This window comes from Tursiops truncatus, chromosome 15, assembly GCF_011762595.2.
Source record: "Tursiops truncatus isolate mTurTru1 chromosome 15, mTurTru1.mat.Y, whole genome shotgun sequence".
Lineage (NCBI taxonomy): Eukaryota > Metazoa > Chordata > Mammalia > Artiodactyla > Delphinidae > Tursiops > Tursiops truncatus.
The window spans coordinates 61,693,810-61,712,166 of NC_047048.1; the positions used below are offsets into that span (position 1 = coordinate 61,693,810).

The window sequence follows — 18,357 nt, forward strand, 5'->3', positions numbered from 1 at the left end:
GCGCAGGCGCGCGGCGAAGCCGACCTAGCGCGCTCCGACTGGCGCGAGTTACCAGGCGACGCCGCGGCGACAGGCAAGCCGGGACTTGTAGTCCGCCTAGGAGAGGCGGGCGCTAGCGCGGCCGCCCCGCGACCCGTGCGCGTGCGCGACGTCTGAGGAAGCCGGCACGGAAGGTTCGGTTTTGCCTGGGGGCTGCCCTTACCTTAGCTTTTGGAGGCGTGGAGAGGCCGCGCAGTTCTGCGTCGCTTGCGGAGTGAATTCGAGGTGGTTTCTCCTGGGTTAGGGTGGTGGGTAAGGCACTCAGTAATATGAACCCGTCGGGGCTTGTTTCCCTGCTGCTCCCTCCACCGTGCCCCATTGGGGTGTTGTAGTGTTTCAGGAACTCAAAGTTGGAGCTAGAGGCGCACACCTCACTAAATTTCACGAGAAATTTAACTCAACAGGCTGGATTTGAACTTGGGAGGTCGGCTTCTCCCTGTAGACGGGAGAGGAGACGTCCCCTGAGGAGAAGCGGCCTGGCAGGAGGCATTCTGTCGGGAAACCTTGAAATCCTTGTTTGCGAAGTCTCTGCTTGAACGCTGCGGGTGCAGTTCCCCTTGAGGCATGATAATAGCAGTTACCCTTCAGGGGGCTTTCACTATTGTCAATGCCTTCCAGCCAAATACCACCGAGATCACCTGTCTAGTTGATCAAAGCTGGGCTTCGACTTCCCTGGTGGTCCAGTAGTTAAGAATCCGCCTGCCAATGCGGAGATACCGGTTAGAGCTCTGGTCCGGGAAGATCCCACATGCTGCAGAGCAGCTAACTCTGTGCACCACGAGTACTGAGCCTGTGCTCTAGAGCCCGCGAGCCACAACTACTGAAGCCCACGTGCCACAATTAACAAGCCCAGGCGCCTAGAGCCCCTACTCTGCAACAAGAGAAGCCACCGCAATGAGAAGCCCGCGCACCGCAATGAAGAGTAGCCCCCCCAGTCGCGGCAACTAGCGCAGCAACGAAGACACAACACAGCCATAAATTTTAAAAAAACCTGAGCTTATTGTCTCCTTGTAAGGAGGGGAGACACAGCATGAGGCACAGGGAGACATCTCAGGAAGAGGGTGCTGGAAAGAATTTACAGGGTTTGGGCTTGTGTTAGGTAATTTGGAGGAGGGCTCCAGGAAGCGGGCCTTCTCTCTGGATTGGATGCTATTAGGAGGTGAAGGTAATTCTGTGATGGGGTATTTTAATCATTATTATCTAAAAAGGGAGAAGCACCCTCATGTTAGCCAGGATAGGGGGATATTTGGTCTTTTTGTTTGTTTTTCTTTTGTGGTTGGGACAGCATTCTTGTTTGTATTCAAACATGTTTATGGAGTGGTTTTGTTTTGTCTTATCCATCATGGTCACAGAGTGGCTTTGTCTGATGTTGGTGTTTTGTGAAATTGTTTATGTTCAGTAGGGCAGCACATCCTAGTTGATAACACCAGCCTAGCTCCCCATATTCAGGAGCTGCTTTTCTCCCTCTCACTGTGCTTCATATCACTTAGTGTATATTCCATGCTTTGGGCCTCAAAACAACTGTGTGAGACAATCCACAAATAGTTTGTACTCTCCATTGGATACTAGTCCCTAATGTAAGTGTGGTAGGTAAAATTAGGTCCCTGCCTCCAAGGAGCTTATAGCTCAGTGAGAGTGATCCAAGCCCAGGCAATCTGTATTCCTAAGGGGACTACACTGCCTCCTCAGTAATTTTCAGCTACTGATATCTGTGCATACCAGGATTTCTCAACAGCAGCACTCTCGACATTTTGGGCCAGATAATTCTTTGTTATTGGTGGCTGTTCTGTGCAGTGTAGGATGTTTAGCAGTATCCCTGGCCTCTATTCACTAGATGCCAGTGGCACCCTCTCCCTAATGGTGACAACCAAAAATGTCTCCAGCCATTACCAAATCACCCCTGGTCAAAAGCCACTAGTGAATACCATTTGTATCCTCCTGGTCTCTGAGACCTCCAAACAAATATTTGGAGCATGACAGTCCCCAAATCACTTTGAGTGGGGAGGCCTTGAAGAGGAGAGAAGGAAACAATGTGGCCTACGTTTTTGAAAAGCCCATCCAACTAGGAGAATGAAGACTGAGACAAAGAGAAGACAAGTGGGAAAAAACAAAGGTAGAAGAGAAATGATAGAGGCAGAGAGGAGCTCATAGGAAATCACCCTTAAGTTACTTAGTTCACGCTAACAAAGTTAGTTCACATTAATAAAGACAAAGCCTTAATGAGGCCTCGCTGTACTGCCACTCCCTGTTTGGGAAATGCTGGTCTGATTAGCAAATAGTGTTGAACACTTTTGTGAAAAGATTTATTTTCTTTTACAGCATGGTACCAGATATGACCTCCCTGAACTGGTTGCTTGCAAGAGACTTTCTTCAGAGATTTCAGGTTACCCTCAAGGTAGTTGTTTTCTTGGGAAAGCCAAGATTCCCTGGGGAGTTGGCAAAAGTCACAAAGCAATGGCAGCTAAGTGTTTCCAGGTTTTCCAAGAGATAGATTGTACTTAGATTAAGCTAATAAGAACATCAGCACAATAGTTATTTGTATTTTCCTAACCTGTTTCATCCAGGAATCTGTAAAACATATAGACATTTATTAATTTTCTTCTTATAATGGTGAGGGAAATCATTGACATTCTCCTATTTTATAGATACAGAAGCCAAATTATGGAGTCCACAAAAAGTAGTGAGAAATCCAGAACAGCCTCCTGGAATCTTCACTCTGGGCCATTCTTGATGCTCAGCACCACCCCAGATCTCCAGCTTCCTAGTAGTAAGCTACTGAATTTTATGTTTTCATAGGCTTTAAAATATTCCTTAGTCTCTTCACCTGACCCACAAAAACAGGCCTATAGAGGCTATGATTTTAAATAGTGACGGTACTTGAACTAGAACCCAGATCTCATGATATTAGTCCAGTACTCTGTCTACTTAAGCAAGCCCATACATTCTTGTAGGTGATGTTTAACTTAAAGAAAATATAATTAAGACAGAAATTCTAATGCACAGGGAAATCCAGACCTATTCAATCCTTTTCATTCATTTCATGGGGACTTTACGAGTTAGCTTTGATGAGTAAAAGAGAAAGTCACTGAGGTATTAATGAAAAGCATTTAGTAACTCTGAAATTAAATTTGTCTTTGGGTTGATGAGGTAGATGGGAGGTATAGTGAGCACTGCCCCCTTACCCAAAGAAGTCTTGAATAGTTTATCCTCCGAGAACTAAACCAACAGAAATGAATTCTTAATTATTTAATCATATATAGAAACGACTTATGAGATAATGTGTCAATGGGGAGATTTAGGAATCTAGTCTAATGGAAATACTGTCTCCAAATAATGTCATTATGTCAATGATTCTCAAATCCATTATTTCCAATCCAAATTTCTCCTCAGAATTCTAGCCTTACATGTCCAAGTGCCTATTTCTTTCCATTTGCTTGTCTCACAGAGATCTCAAAGTTATTGTGTTTATAACAGAACTCTGGGAATGTCCCACTGCAAATCTTCCTCATCTCAATTAACAAGGCACTGCTCTCTACCCAGTTGCTTAAGTCAGAAACTCAGGAGTTAACTCAGTTCCTTCCTTTTCCTCACTTTCTTCATCCAATTCATTATCAAGTCTTATTGATTCAATGTCCAAAATAAATCTCAAATCCAACCACTTTTTTCTCTACTGCCACTAGCCTGGTCCAGGCGATAGTCATCTCTTTCTTGGATACTGCAACAGTCTCCTCTTGCCCCTTTACTTCATAACACTTAACACAATTTGTTTAATTTATTGGTCCGTTTTTCTTACTTGTGATTTAATAATCTCACTTTACTACTAGAATGTATATAAAGTGCTTGAGGATAGGTACAAAATCTATCTTTTTTTTTTTTGGCTGCATTGGGTCTTCGTTGCTGCATGTGGGCTTTCTCTAGTTGCGGTGAGCAGGGGCTACTCTTCATTGCAGTGTGCGGACTTCTCATTGCGGTGGCTTCTCTTGTTGTGGAGCACAGGCTCTAGGCACACGGGCTTCAGTAGTTGCAGCACGCGGGCTCAGTAGTTGTGGCTCGCAGGCTCTAGAGCGCAGGCTCAGTAGTTGTGGCACACGGGCTTAGTTGCTCCGCGGCATGTGGGATCTTCCCGGACCAGGGGTCGAACCTGTGTCCCCTGCATTGGCAGGCAGATTCTTAACCACTGTGCCACCAGGGAAGTCCTGTTATTTATTTTTAAGTGCGTATGTCCTTTCTTTCCAGCTAGATTATAAAATCCTTGAGGGCAATGACTATGTGTACTGTTGCCTCCTACAGTGTGTTAAGTCTAGTAGGATCTTGATGTAAATTGTGTTGTGATTTACAGGATTACTTAGTGTCTTGGCATCTCTACAGAAGACTTCAAAACTCTTAAGGAAACCACAATGATATACCACCTCACACCAATTGGATGGCTATTAGGGAAAAAAAAAAAGAAAGAAAATGACAAGTGTTAACAAGGATGTGGAGAAATTGGTGTACTGTTAGTTGGAATGTAAAATAGTACAGCCACTGTGTATGGCTGTTCCCCAAAACAATATGGTGGTTCCTCAGGAAATTAAAAATAGTATTACCGTATGATACAGCAATTCCAATTCTGGGTATGTATCCAAAAAAATTGAAAGCTGAGTCTCAAAGAGATATTTGTATACCTATATGTATAGCAGCATTATTCACAATAGCCAACAGGTGCAAGCAACCCAAATGTCCATTGATAGATGAATGGATAAACAAAATGTGTTATATACATGTAATGGAATGTTATTCAGCCTTAAAAAGAAGGAAATTCTGACATGCTATAACATGGATGAAACTCGAGGACATTATGTTAAGTGAAATAAGCCAGTCACAAAAAGATAAATACTGTATGATCCCATTTATATGAAGTACTTAGGGTAGTCAAATTCATAGAAACAGAAAGTAGAATGGTGGTTGCCAGAGTCTGGGGGATGAGGGAGAATGGAGAATTGTTGTTTCATGGGTATAGAGTTTTAGTTTTGCAGGATAAAAGGTGTTCTGGAGATTGGTTGCACAACGTGGTGAATGTACTTAGTTGTACACAAAAATGGTTAAGATGGTACATTTTTTTTTTTTTGTGGTACGCGGGCCTCTCACTGTTGTGGCCTCTCCCGTTGCGGACCACAGGCTCCAGACGCGCAGGCTCAGCAGCCATGGCTCACGGGCCCAGCCGTTCCGCGGCATGTGGGATCTTCCCAGACCGCGGCACGAACCCGTGTCCCCTGCATCAGCAGGCGGACTCTCAACCACTGCGCCACCAGGGAAGCCCAAGATGGTAAATTTTATGTTATGTGTATTTAACCAGAATTTTTTTTTCAAAAGACAACTGAATAGGGAATCAAAAGACCAAGGTTGGAGTTCCTTGTTCCTTGATGACTAATGAATCTTGAGCAAGTCACTTTTTCACTCATGCCTTGATTTCTTCATCTTTAAACAGGGTAATAAAACATTCCCAGCTTCTGGGTGTATGTAAGGATCAGAGAGAAAAAAAAAAAAACAAAAAATGAATAACTCTTAAGATAATATTTTTGAGTAGTAGTTCCAGTATTCCAGTGTCCCTGATCTCCTTTAATATTCATTACAAATTTTATGTCTTATTTCATAACAAAATATTCCTAAAGATGTCTTAGCGATAACCTGTTACCACTTCAAAGGATATATACGCTGAACTCTTTCAACTTGGGTTGCTCACCTTATAATTTGGTCCTGGGAAAACAGCAAATAAAAAGCCTTTATGAGGGCTATTGATGACCTAAGATCCTAATTACTAATGTGGTTTAGCATTAATTGAGCAAATACAAGTTTAGGATTCTCATGTGAACATAATAAAGCTGGTCCCAAATTAAGGGGATAAGAGGAAGAATGAACATCTGTTGAATACCTAATAACTGTTAGGCCCTATAACAGATGTGTTACATGCATTATCTCATTTAATCCTCACAACAGCGTTGTCAGGTTAATAGCATCATACTCGTTTTATAAACGGGGAAAACAAAGCTGAGAGGTTGTCACTTGCCCAGGATCACACAATGAATGACAGAGATGCAATCAAGTGCAGGTCTGTGTGACTCTAAAGCCCATACTCTTTCTACTGTTACACTGCCTCTCAAAATATATTTGACTATGCCTCTTGGTAATAGAGTTAATGGTAAATATTATATATTTGATATATATTCATACATTTATATCAATTATCTTACCTTAGTCATTACAAGTAAGATAGACTGTGGTAGGAACAATTATCACCACTTTATAGATGATGAAACAGATAGAAAATTTAACTTACCTAACGCCAACATCAACCAGCCAATAAATAATAATAACAGGACTTGAAAATAGGTACTGCAATTCTCAGACCCATGTGTTTTCCACATCAGCCTCATGAGAGCAGAATTTTATCTCTGAATTTTCTGGTTCTGACATTTTTTTATGGGAGCGAAAGAGTGAGCATCTTGAAAGTCCTTCAGTTCTCAGTATACATGGACAGATTAAACACGTCTTCATCCTTATTCTCTCCTCCATTCACTAAAATGATATTGAGTTAATATTTTTAATGTTATCAGTCCACAAGGACAAAGGGAATGAGAAAGATAACAGGGCTTCCCTGGTGGTGCAGTGGTTGAGAGTCCGCCTGCCGATGCAGAGGACATGGGTTCCCGCCCCGGTCCGGGAGGATCCCACATGCCGCGGAGCGGCTGGGCCCGTGAGCCATGGCCGCTGAGCCTGCGCGTCCGGAGCCTGTGGTCCGCAACAGGAAAGGCCACAACAGTGAGAGGCCCGCGTACTGCAAAAAAAAGAAAGATAACAGCAGATGAAGGATATCAACAACATTTTGGAAGATGGAAAGTTGAGCCAAGAAAATTGAGTTCCAAATACTGGGGAGGGGTATACTAATGAGAGGCAAGTACATTCATGTTGCAGAACACTAAAACATCAGGAATTGAAAGGAGCAGATACTGTAGCAGCAGAGATATGTGAGGGGCCAAAAGGAGAGGGATTGGCTGAAAGTCTATTTAAGAAGTTAAACTACCAGGCTCCTTCCTCATCCTGCTCAGTTAGGCAGCTATGCCTCTATGTCCCTGGTTTATTCTGTGAAAAATTGAATTAGAGAAGCTCCAGACTGAGGTACCAGGTACAGCTAAAGGTCATAGCTGAGGAGGCTGGGGTAGGAGGATACCACACTGAAAACAGAGATCAGATGAATATCTACATGCTGAATGATGAAACTCGCCCAGCCTTCTTGCTCTACTTCACTCCAGGGATGCTGACAGCAAGGCTTATATTCTCGAGGCAGGACAGCAGAGGATTAATTTTGGGAGAAACTTAAAATTGGATAACCCCAGAAGAAATATCTATAGATAATGATACTTGAGGGTCTCCCAACAAAACAAATAGGTCCCCACTTTATCAACCTGTGATGAAACCCACCAACTGACAAACTCTTCCGCCTAACATAGACCTTCCAAATACCTTTGTAATGACTCACTCTTAAATATGAAGGGACAGCAAAGGATCACCAGATAGTTGAGATAAACCTTCACCAAGAAAGACAGCATCAAATAGAAATGGAAAACAGGCAATATAGAGAGCAGAAGAATATTTTTTTGAAAACAATAAGCATCCTCTGCCTCTGATAGTATAAAATAGTGCATCCATAAAGCAAAGACAAGTTGCTCCAAAAAAAAGGAGGAATCAGAGAATAATAGCTCTGGGAAATTTTTTTAATAGCAAAAACAAATAATAGAAGTATTAATGTATAAAATTGAGGAAATCTCCCAGAAAAATAGAACGAAAAGACAGACCTGAAAATAAAAGAGAAAAGATAATTAGAGAATGAATCCATAAGGTCCAATGTTAGGCTAACTGCAGTTTTAGAAATGGAGAAGAAATGAAGGGAAGAAAATTATCAAAGAAATCACAAGGTCTCTGATAACTGAAGGACACGAGTTTCCAGATTGACAGAGCCTGCTGAGCGCCCAGCATAATGAAGGGGAAAAAACCAAAACCAAAAGAACTATGGGACATTATCATGAAATTTCTAAAGACAAGGGATAAAGAGAAGATCCAAAAATCTTGTTGATAGGAGGTGAAGAGGGAGCAGGGAAAGGGGAATGGATTATTCATAAAAGAGTAGGTAATAAGAATAGCATATTCCTTAACATTGACACTGGTGGTTAGAAGACGATGAAACAGTGCTTTCAAAATTCGGAGAGAAAATTATTTTCAACCTAGAATTCTATTCTAAGTCATGTTATCAATCAAGTGTGAGGCACAATTAAAGATTCAAGGATCAAAAAAATTTACTAACCCTCAAGCTTTTCCTGGGACACTACTGGAGGATGTGCTCTACTGAAACAAGAATGACAAAGATAGAGGTTTTAGGAAAGAGGGGAATCAACCTAAGAAAGGTAAAAGGAAGTCCTAAGATGATAGCTCTACAGCAGACCTGTACAGTGAGGGGTAGTCCAGACGAAAGGGGAAGGAGTGCTCCTGGGGAGTATTTCCAGTAAAACTCTTAGTGTATATGACATGTTTGGGTGTGCTGAAAATAGTTAAGGCATTTTTACATTTCTGTTAGAGAGTCTGGAACAGTTAGTGATAATGATACAGAAAATTTGGCAAACAAAAACCTGAGGCAATTATTAATTGCAAGACAAACAAAAAGTTACATAAGAAAGGAAATGTAATCATAATACAATCAATTGATCCAGAAGTAAACCACACTTTTAGAGTCATAATAAGGTTAATATGAAACATTGATTTAATTTAAATGTGATATAACAATATTGTGAGGCTGAAGGGAGGGAAAGCATAAAGTGTTGGATCTTTATCTTTTATATCAGGTACTGTTTAAAGTTTACAAATCAAAAAGAAAGCAGTAAAAATATTTAATTTAGAAAAATATTAGTAAATATGCAAAGAAAAAAAGCCAGTGAATGAGTCTGGGAGAGTATCTCAGGCTTTGGGGAAGCAACGGCTTTTTTTTTTTTTTTAAGTCTGTGTGTGTGTTAAAATATACTCCTGCTGTGTTTTGTTATGAGCCTTGTAGTTCCACATGACTTTTTTTAAACCACAAGACTTAAAGTATTTACATGTATTACCTTGATAAACGTTAAAAATATCAAACATAGAGGGAGAGAGCAAGAAAGAGAGAAAGAAAATCTTGTGTCTATCCAGACCTATGATATAAAATGACATTATGAATTTTCTTTATAGATAAGTCCTGGAAGAATACTAGAAAATAACACCACTAGATATTTCAGAGGAATAAAACCCTAACTATTTAGGCCATTTTTTTAAGTATCGCATTTAATTTGGGGTGTCAACAGTTGCTGCCTTCTTGCAAAATGAGAGAAATAAGGTGGGATACTAGAGCATTGCTATCCTCTGAGTTCTAATCAGTCTTACTGGCTGATTTTTTTAAATTGTGAAAACAAATGTCATCGATCTTCTGGAATCTCAAAAAGATGTTATCCTCAAAATTAATGTTGTGAGACTATCTCATATATGGAATTAGGAGACCTAGGTTTAAATCCCCTATCTATGACTTACTGGCTCTGTCACCTTAGGTATATTATTGATTCTGGCCCTCCCGTTTCCTCTGCTTACTCCAGAAGCTAAATTGCAATGAAAAATGTTCAAGAAGAACTGCTTCATGCTAAATCCCTCTAGTAGTGAACATGCTCCAGTGTACTTATTAGGGATTATTCAGTCTCCTCTATTAAACTATAAGAACTTTAGAAGTACCAACTATATCTTTGCCTCTGAAATTTTCCACATCTTATTATTGCTGTTCTTTGCTTCTAATGGGCACCAAATCAATGTTGCCAGAGATTTACTGACCATATTGTGAGGAGAATGTTTGTCATTAAATGTTCCCATAATTCCTTGTTTAGAAAAGACAAAAAGTTCCATATGCTCCAGGAAGATTCTATTTTCATTGTTAAATTTAGGCTTAAGTTAGACGTAAACAGTAAAGTAAAAACAAAACAGTCTGTCTTCTTCCAAAGAAAGAGTTCCTTAATGATTTTTATATATGTAAATATATATAAATATATATATAATATATAATATATTTTTAAAAATTTTTGGCCATGCTGCACGGCATGTGGGATGGCATGTGGGATCTTAGTTCCCTGACCAGGGATCGAACCTGGGCCCCCTGCATTGGAAGTGCTGAGTGTTAACCACTGGGCCACCAGTGAAGTCCCATAATGATTTATATTTTTATAAAAAGGAAAGATTTTTTCCAAAACCCTGGAGTACCCCCAAAGATTTGGTAAACTTAACTGCTATTGTTACTGATATCTGTGTTCTTATGAGTATTAACAAAAGAATTTATGACACATCTAAACAAAATTATAGCATGAAATCTAGAGGAAGCCTGATGAAGGAGATATAAAGAGAGTTTTTATGATCTTGAAAAGTACAAACGGGACTTCCCTGGTGGCACGATGGTTAAGAATCTGCCTGCCAATGCAGGGGACACGGGTTTGATCCCTGGTCTAGGACAATCCCACATGCTGCGGAGTAGTTGTGGCGCACGGGCGCACTACGCCCGTGCGCCACAGCTACTGACCCTGCGCTCTAGAGCCCGCGAGCCACAACTACTGAGCCCACGAGCCACAATTACTAAAGCCCGCACTCTGCAACAAGAAAAGCCACCACAATGAGAAGCCCGTGCACCACAAAAAAGAGTAGCCCCCGCTTGCCGCAGCTAAAGAAAGCCTGCACAGCAACGGAGACCCAACACAGCCAAAAAAAAAAAAAGTACAGAGTAAGACTTAATTTGTTCAACAATACCTAGAATGTTAGAACTTAACTCACCTTTGGAAATTTAAAATACACTTTCAGAAAATAAAAATTAAATTAAAATGCCCACTACATAGTGGACCTTAAATTTTTTTATTTTTATTTTATTTTTTTGACGGTACGCGGGCCTCTCACTGTTGTGGCCTCTCCCATTGCGGAGCACAGGCTCCAGACGCGCAGGCCCAGCAGCCATGGCTCACAGGCCCAGCCGCTCTGCGGCACGTGGGATCTTCCCAGACCGGGGCACAAACCCACGTCCCCTGCATTGGCAGGCGGACTCTCAACCACTGCACCACCAGGGAAGCCCTTGGACCTTAAATTTTTAAAAGTAACCATTTCATATATTTGAGAACAGTATAATTTTTCAATTAAGGCTATATTATTATAGCTAATATTTAGTGAATGCTTCCTTTTGAACACTCCTCTAAGCTCCTTAATATATTATCTTGTTTTCCTAACCCTGTGAAATAGGTACTGTAATTATCCCCATTTTACAAATAAGAAAGTGGGCTCAGAGATTAACTAAATATCATCTTCCAGATGCTATCTGATCAGTTCCCAGATATTATACCTTCTTTAAATATGACAACTTTTCCCCCCTTTTATTTATTTATTTATTTTTAAATTTTTGGCTGCGTTGGGTCTTTGTTGCTACATGCAGGCTTTCTCTAGTTGCAGCGAGCATGGGCTACTCTTCGTTGCAGTGTGCGGGCTTCTCATTGCAGTTGCTTCTATTTTTGCGGAGCATGGGTTCTAGGTGCGCAGGCTGCAGTAGTTGTGGCATGCGAGCTCAGTAGTTGTGGTTCGTGGGCTCTAGAGCGCAGGCTCAGTAGTTGTGGCCCATGGGCTTCATTGCTCCGTGGCATGTGGGATCTTCCCGGACCAGGGCTCGAACCTGTGTCCCCTGCATTGGGAGGCGGATTCTCAACCACTGTGCCACCAGGGAAGCCCCCTAAAGTTGGGTTCCTTTGAAATGACCCAAGGCTCTCTTAATATCTTCCTTCCTAAATTGTACTCCAATTCCCTTTTTTTTTTTTGCAGTACGCGGGCCTGTCACTGCTGTGGCCTCTCCCGTTGTGGAGCACAGGCTCCGGATGCACAGGCTCAGCGGCCATGGCTCACGGGCCCAGCTGCTCTGCGGCATGTGGGATCTTCCCGGACCGGGGCACGAACCCGTGTCCCCTGCAACGGCAGGCGGACTCTCAACCACTGCGCCACCAGGGAAGCCCTCCAATTCCCTTTTGATGGTGTTAAACTCATTCCAGTTTAAGATTGTTCTTGGTGTAGCCACATGACCTGGTAGCTTTTATTATCCTCCCACATGTATAATCGCTTGTTAGCCTCTTTATTTCTAGCTTCCTCTAAGTATTTCTTCTCAGGTTCTTGGTTTCCCAACATACAGTGTTACTTCTCTACTGTTAGATAACTTTTTTTTTTTTTTTTGGTGGCGCTGCATGGCTTGCAGCTTCTTAGTTCCCCGACCAGGGATGGAACCCGTACCTCCTGCGGTGCAGGCCCAGAGTCCTAACCACTGGACCACCAGGGAAGTCCCTAAATAACTCTTTTAAACAAACAAAAAAATACCTTTAAATAGCCTTATTCTTTCTGAGAAATCTCTTTTCCTTCCCCAAGGTCCCTTCCACCCAATAACCTCAGTATAAAATAGTCTCTTTCTCTGCTGAAACTTTGTAGTACTTCACTTATGCCTGCTTTCTTGATGTTATTTGTCATGTTCTCTCTAGCATTAGAGTTGTCTGTATTCCTTTACTGTTTGCTAGAATCTAAACCTCATGGGACAAGAGCCATATTTTACACATTTTTGTATTCCTTTGTATTCCTTGCACATAATAAATGTTTAGTGGGTGTTGTTGAATGAATGAATAGGCAAATGAATAAATGGAGTCCTATCTAGTGGTGTGTTAAGAGTTGCTCTTACTAGATTCTGAATGCTAATTGTTAAATTTTCAGGAATTTTGCTAGTAGGCTGTTAAACTATTGGTAGCTTGAAAACTGACCATGGTAGAAGTATTCCCACCAATGTTTTGTTGCACAACACAACAAAGTTTTTTTTTCCACCAGAGAGCCAGTTATTATTAAACAGTTATGTATTTATCAAACATTTACCAGCACACCACTGGTCCTATTCTTCCATAATAGAAAGCTGTATATACCTCTTTGTGTTAATATTAAAAAGCTGAAGAGTTTCTAAGCCATCTTTTCTAATCTCAACATTTTACAGGTAAAGAAATTGAGATCCAGAGAAGTGAAGTGGTTTGTATATGTCATACATCTAGATAGTAGCGAAGCAGAAACTGGATTCCAGCTCTTCATTCTTCTGGTCATTTCTTCTTTTTATGCCACCACATTGACTTCATTTCTATGTTGTTTTACTGTTGCTTTGTTCCTTGGTATAACTTCAGATAAGGTCGTAAGTATAGTTCCACACATAGTAATTAAGAGGCATCAGTGAACAGAACACAGCTTTCTCTACTCTTTGTTCCTTTTGCAAACAGATTTAACACATTTGTTTTTGGAGAAAGAGCAGATTTTGTTCCTGAGTTTTATGGGCTGAGAAAAAAAGTTTTGCGTTTAATGTTTCTTTATTGTTTAGTTAAAAAATTTTTATTGAATAAAAGAGACTGCGTTTCATAAAAGTACATTATATGACACTTAGAAATGTGTTTGTAAACTTTTATTGCACACTCCCCGAGAATGACTGAAAGCCAGGCAGCAACAATTTTGTCTCTTCCACAGTGGCATGGCTGCCCAGTAATACCTTCTTCACTGACCTGCCTTGTTTTCTAAAATTCTCACCATTAGTTTGACAATATGGGATCAAGGTATTTGTTAAAATGCACAAATGTTACCTCGGAAGAAAAGAGCAAAAAGCCATTTTTAGAACACTAGAGGAATAAAAATAGGACAGATATTTTGTGATTTTGAAGGGATAAGGGTGATAAAGAGAGACCCAAGATAGTGTAGGAATTTCCAGTAGGATAGATAGGACAAGCTTATCTTTGGTGATTTGTCACAACTTAGAACCCGTGGGGACTTCCCTGGCGGTCCAGTGGTTGGGACTCCACCCTTCCATTGCAGGGTTCAACCCCTGGCCGGGGAACTAAGATCCCCATATGCTGCATGGCACAGCCAAAAAAACAAAAAGTTTGAAAAAAAAAAAAAAGAACCCATGACAGCCAGAGGATAGCATGAGAATATTGGTCATAATCAGTGGATTTATTGGAGACTTCAGTGAGATCTTGGAAATATGGTTAACTTCTGAGAACAGAACTAGTAAGAAACAACCTGGGCTTGTCAGACCTCTCTTGGAGTATTATCATTAGAAAATTTGTAGACAAACTGGAACACTTTCCAGGGAGAAGATTGTGACAGAAAAATCCACCTTCAGTAAATATTTATGTTCCAGCACTGTTCTGTACATTGGGATACCATCAGTGAACAAAACAAAGATCCCTGCCCTTGTTTCTGTTTGTTTGGTTGGTTTTTTGTTTGTTTGGCCCCACTGTGTGGCTTGCGGGATCTTAGTTCCCTGACCAGGGATTGAACCCATGGCCCTTGCAGTGGAAGCATAGAATCCTAACCACTGGATCGCCAGGGAATTCCCCTCCCTACCCTTAGGGAACTTAAATTTTTGTAAGGCTAGACAGACAATAAACAAAATGAATACTGACTACAGTTTGTTAGAAGGTGAAAAGTGCTTTTGATAAAAAGAAAAAAATAGACAAGGCAAAGTGAATCATGTCAAGAATATCAGGAAACGTTGAAGGATGATAGTTCTGTTCCTTCTATGAAGTATGTATAATAATATTTACCATTGCTATAAATATTGAATATGGTTCTATTTGTTAAGTACTTTGTACTATGCCTAACATACTTGACAGTAGACAATAAAAGCTCTGCTCCACATCATCTTTACTCCAGGATCCAGTTCTTCTATCTGAAGTATTGTCTGTTTTATGGAAGAGGGAAAAGAAGCAGGCAAACCACTCACTGGCTCTTAAAGCTTCTGCCCAGAAGTCACACATCACCAATTTTATTAGACCAGGTCACATGGTGTGATGGTTTTCAGAATATGTCCACAAATTCTTTGACACTCCTCCCTTCAGAAAGTGGAGTCTAATTCCTCTGCCCTTGAGTGTGAGCTGGACTTAGTTTCTTGCTTCTCACAAATACATGATGACAGAAGTGATGATGTGCGACTTCCAAGACAGGGTCATAAAAAGCATTGCAGGGGCTTCCCTGGTGGTGCAGTGGTTGAGAGTCCGCCTGCCGATGCAGGGGACGCGGGTTCATGCCCCGGTCCGGGAAGATCCCACATGCCGCGGAGCGGCTGGGCCCGTGAGCCATGGCCGCTGAGCCTGCGCGTCCGGAGCCTATGCTCCGCAACGGGAGAGGCCACGGCAGTAAGAGGCCCACGTACTGCAAAAAAAACCCAAAAAAACAAACAAACAAACAAACAAAAAGCATTGCAGCTTCTCTCTTGGTCTACTCACTCTGGAATAAGCCAGGTACCATGTCATGAGGACACTTAGGTAGCCAAATGGTTAGACCCATATGGTGAGGAACTTAAGCTCTTCACTAACAGCCAGTGAGGATCAGAGATCTCTTGCCAGTAGTCATGTGAATGAGCTCTCTTGGAAGAGGATCTTCCTGCTTCACTCAAGCTTTCAAATGTCTGCAGCCCCAGGAAACATCTTTTTTTTAAATTGAAGTATAATTGATTTACAATTTTGTATTAGTTTCAGGTGTACAACATAGTGATTCAATATTTTTATACATCACAAAATTATCACCACAATAAAGCTAATTTCCACATGTCACCAGCAAAGTTATTACAATATTATTAACTATATTCCCTATGCTCTACATTACACCCCCAAGACTTGTTTACTTTATAACTGGAAGTTTGTACTTCTAAATCTACCTCACCTATTACACTCATTCCCCCCTTCACCTCCCCTCTGGCAACCACCAGTTTGTTCTCTGTATCTATGAGTCTATTTTTGTTTTGTTATATTTGTTCATTTGTTTTGTTTTTTAGATTACACAGGTAAGTGAAATCATGTGGTATTTGCCTTTCTCTGTATGGCTTATTTCATTTAGCATAATACTCTCTGGGCCCATCCATGTTGTCGTAAATGGCAAGATTACATTCTTTTTTATGGCTGAGTAATATTCCATTGTAGATAGATAAATAGATAAGTAGATATAGATTTTTAATTAATTAATTAATTTATTTATTTTTGGTTGCATTGGGTCTTCATTGCTGTGCACGGGCTTTCTCTAGTTGCAGTGAGCGGGGGCTACTCTTTGTTGTGGTGTGCAGGCTTCTCATTGTGGTGGCTTCTCTTGTTGCGGAGCACGGGCTCTGGGCACACAGGCTTCAGTAGCTGTGGCATACAAGGTCAGTAGTTGTGACTCGTGGGCTCTAGAGCACAGGCTCAGTAGTTGTGGCGCACAGGCTTAGTTGCTCCATGGCATGTGGGATCTTCCCGGACCAGGGCTCGAACCTGTATCCCCTGTGTTAGCAGGCAGATTCTTAACCACTGCACCACCAGGGAAGTTCCAGTAGATGTAGATTTTGAATCATTGTGTTTTCATTTTCATTTGTCTCCAGGTATTTTTAAATTTAAATTTTCCCTTTGATTTCTTCAATGACCCATTGATTGTTTAGTACCATGTTGTTTAGACTCCATCTGTTTGTGTTTATTCCAGTTTCTTCCTTGTAGTTGATTTCTGATCTCACACTATTGTGGTCAGAAAAGATGCTTGATATGATTTCAGTCTTCTTAAATTTATTGAGACTTGTTTTGTGGCCTGGCATGTGATCTATCCTGGAGAATGTTCCATGTGCACTTGAAAGAATGTGTACTCTGCTGCTTTTGGATGGAATGTTCTATATATAGCTATTAACTTCATCTGATCTAATATGTTATTTAAGGCCAGTGTTTCCTTATCGATTTTCTGTCTGGATGATCTGTCCATTGATGTATGTGGGGTGTCAAAGTCCCCTACTATTATTCTGTTACTGTCAATTTCTCCCTTTATGTCTGTTAATATTTTCTTTATGTATTTAGGTGCTCCTATGTTGGGTGCATATATTTTTATCATTATGTCTTCTTGTTGGATTGATCCTTTTATCATTGTGTAATGTCCTTCTTTATCTCTTGTTATGGTTTCTGTTTTAAAGTCTTTTATCTAATATAAGTATTTCTACCCCAGCTTTCCTTTTGTTTCTATTTGCATGGAATATATTTTTTCATCCCGTCACTTTTAGTCTGTGTGTCTTTAGATCTGAAGTGAAAGTCTTGTAGGCAGTATATATGTATATGTGTATGTGTGTGTGTGTGTGTGTGTGTGTGTGTATGTCTTGTTTTTGTATCCATTTAGCTGTTATGTGTCTTGTTGGAACGTTTAGCCCATTTACATTTAAAGTAATTATTGATGGGTGTGTACTTATTGCCATTTTGTTAATTGTTTTCTTGTTGTTTTATGGTTCTTTTTTGCTCCTTGCTTCTTCTTTTACTCTCTCCCCTTTAAGATTTGATGACTATCTTCAGTATAATGTGTGGATTCCTTTCTTTTTGTGTGTGTATCTATTATAGATTTTTAGTTTGTTGTTACCATGAAGTTCATATAACTAACTATAACTCCCTCTCTCCCTCTCTCTCTCTCTCTCTCTCTCTCTCTCTATATATATATATATATATATATGATTATTTTAAGTTGTTGAGCTCTTAATTTTTAACGCATTCTAATAACACTGCATTTTTACTCCTTCCCCCATGTCTAATTTTTTTGACATCATATTTTACATCTTTTTGTTTTGTGTATACTTTACTTATTGTGAATATAGATGATTTTAATTCATTTGTCTTTTAACCTTCTTACTAGCTTTATAAGTGGTTGATCTACTGCTTTTACTGTATGTTTGCCTTTACCAATAAGATTTTTCCTTTCATATTTTTCATATTTTAGTTGTGTTCTTTTCTGCTTAGAGAAGTCCCTTTAATGTTTCTTGTAAAGCCAGTGTAGTGGTGCTGAACTCCTTTAGCTTTTGCTTGTCTGTGAAACTCTTGACCTTTCTTTCAAATCTGAATTATAGCCCTGCTGGGTAGAGTATTCTTTTTTTTTTTTTTTTTTTTGGCTGTGCCATGTGGCTTGTGAGACATTAGTTCCCTGACCAGGGATCGAACCCATGCCACCTACAGTGGAACCACTGGACTGCCAGGGAATTCCCCTGGGTAGAGTATTCCTGGTTGTAAGTTTTTTCCTTCTATCATTTTGAGTGTATTGTGCCACTTCCTTCTGGCCTTCAAAGATTCTGCTGAAAAGTCAGCTGATTGTCTTGTGGGAGTTCCTTTGTATGTAACTAGTTGCTTTTCTCTTGATGCTTTTAAGAGTCTCTCATTATCTTTAATCTTTGCCATTTTAATTATAATGTATCTGGGTGTGACC

The 18,357-nt window shown here is 40.5% G+C and overlaps 1 protein-coding gene across 8 annotated transcripts in view; it reads left to right on the plus strand.

Moving 5' to 3' along the window:
* Positions 1-126: 126 nt before the first annotated feature.
* LOC109552655 (agouti-signaling protein) overlaps positions 127-18,357 on the plus strand; it is a 196,710-nt gene continuing 178,479 nt past the window's right edge. For 2 of the 8 annotated variants that reach the window (XR_012326272.1, XR_012326271.1), the window contains exons 1-3: positions 128-264; positions 2,359-2,434; positions 2,685-2,806. The gene's annotated coding sequence lies outside the window, so the exon portion shown is untranslated. Of the gene's footprint in view, positions 265-2,358; positions 2,435-2,684; positions 2,807-11,922 lie in introns of all 8 variants that reach the window. The other 6 variants (XR_012326269.1, XR_012326270.1, XR_002179531.3 and 3 more) reach the window with 5 other exon arrangements.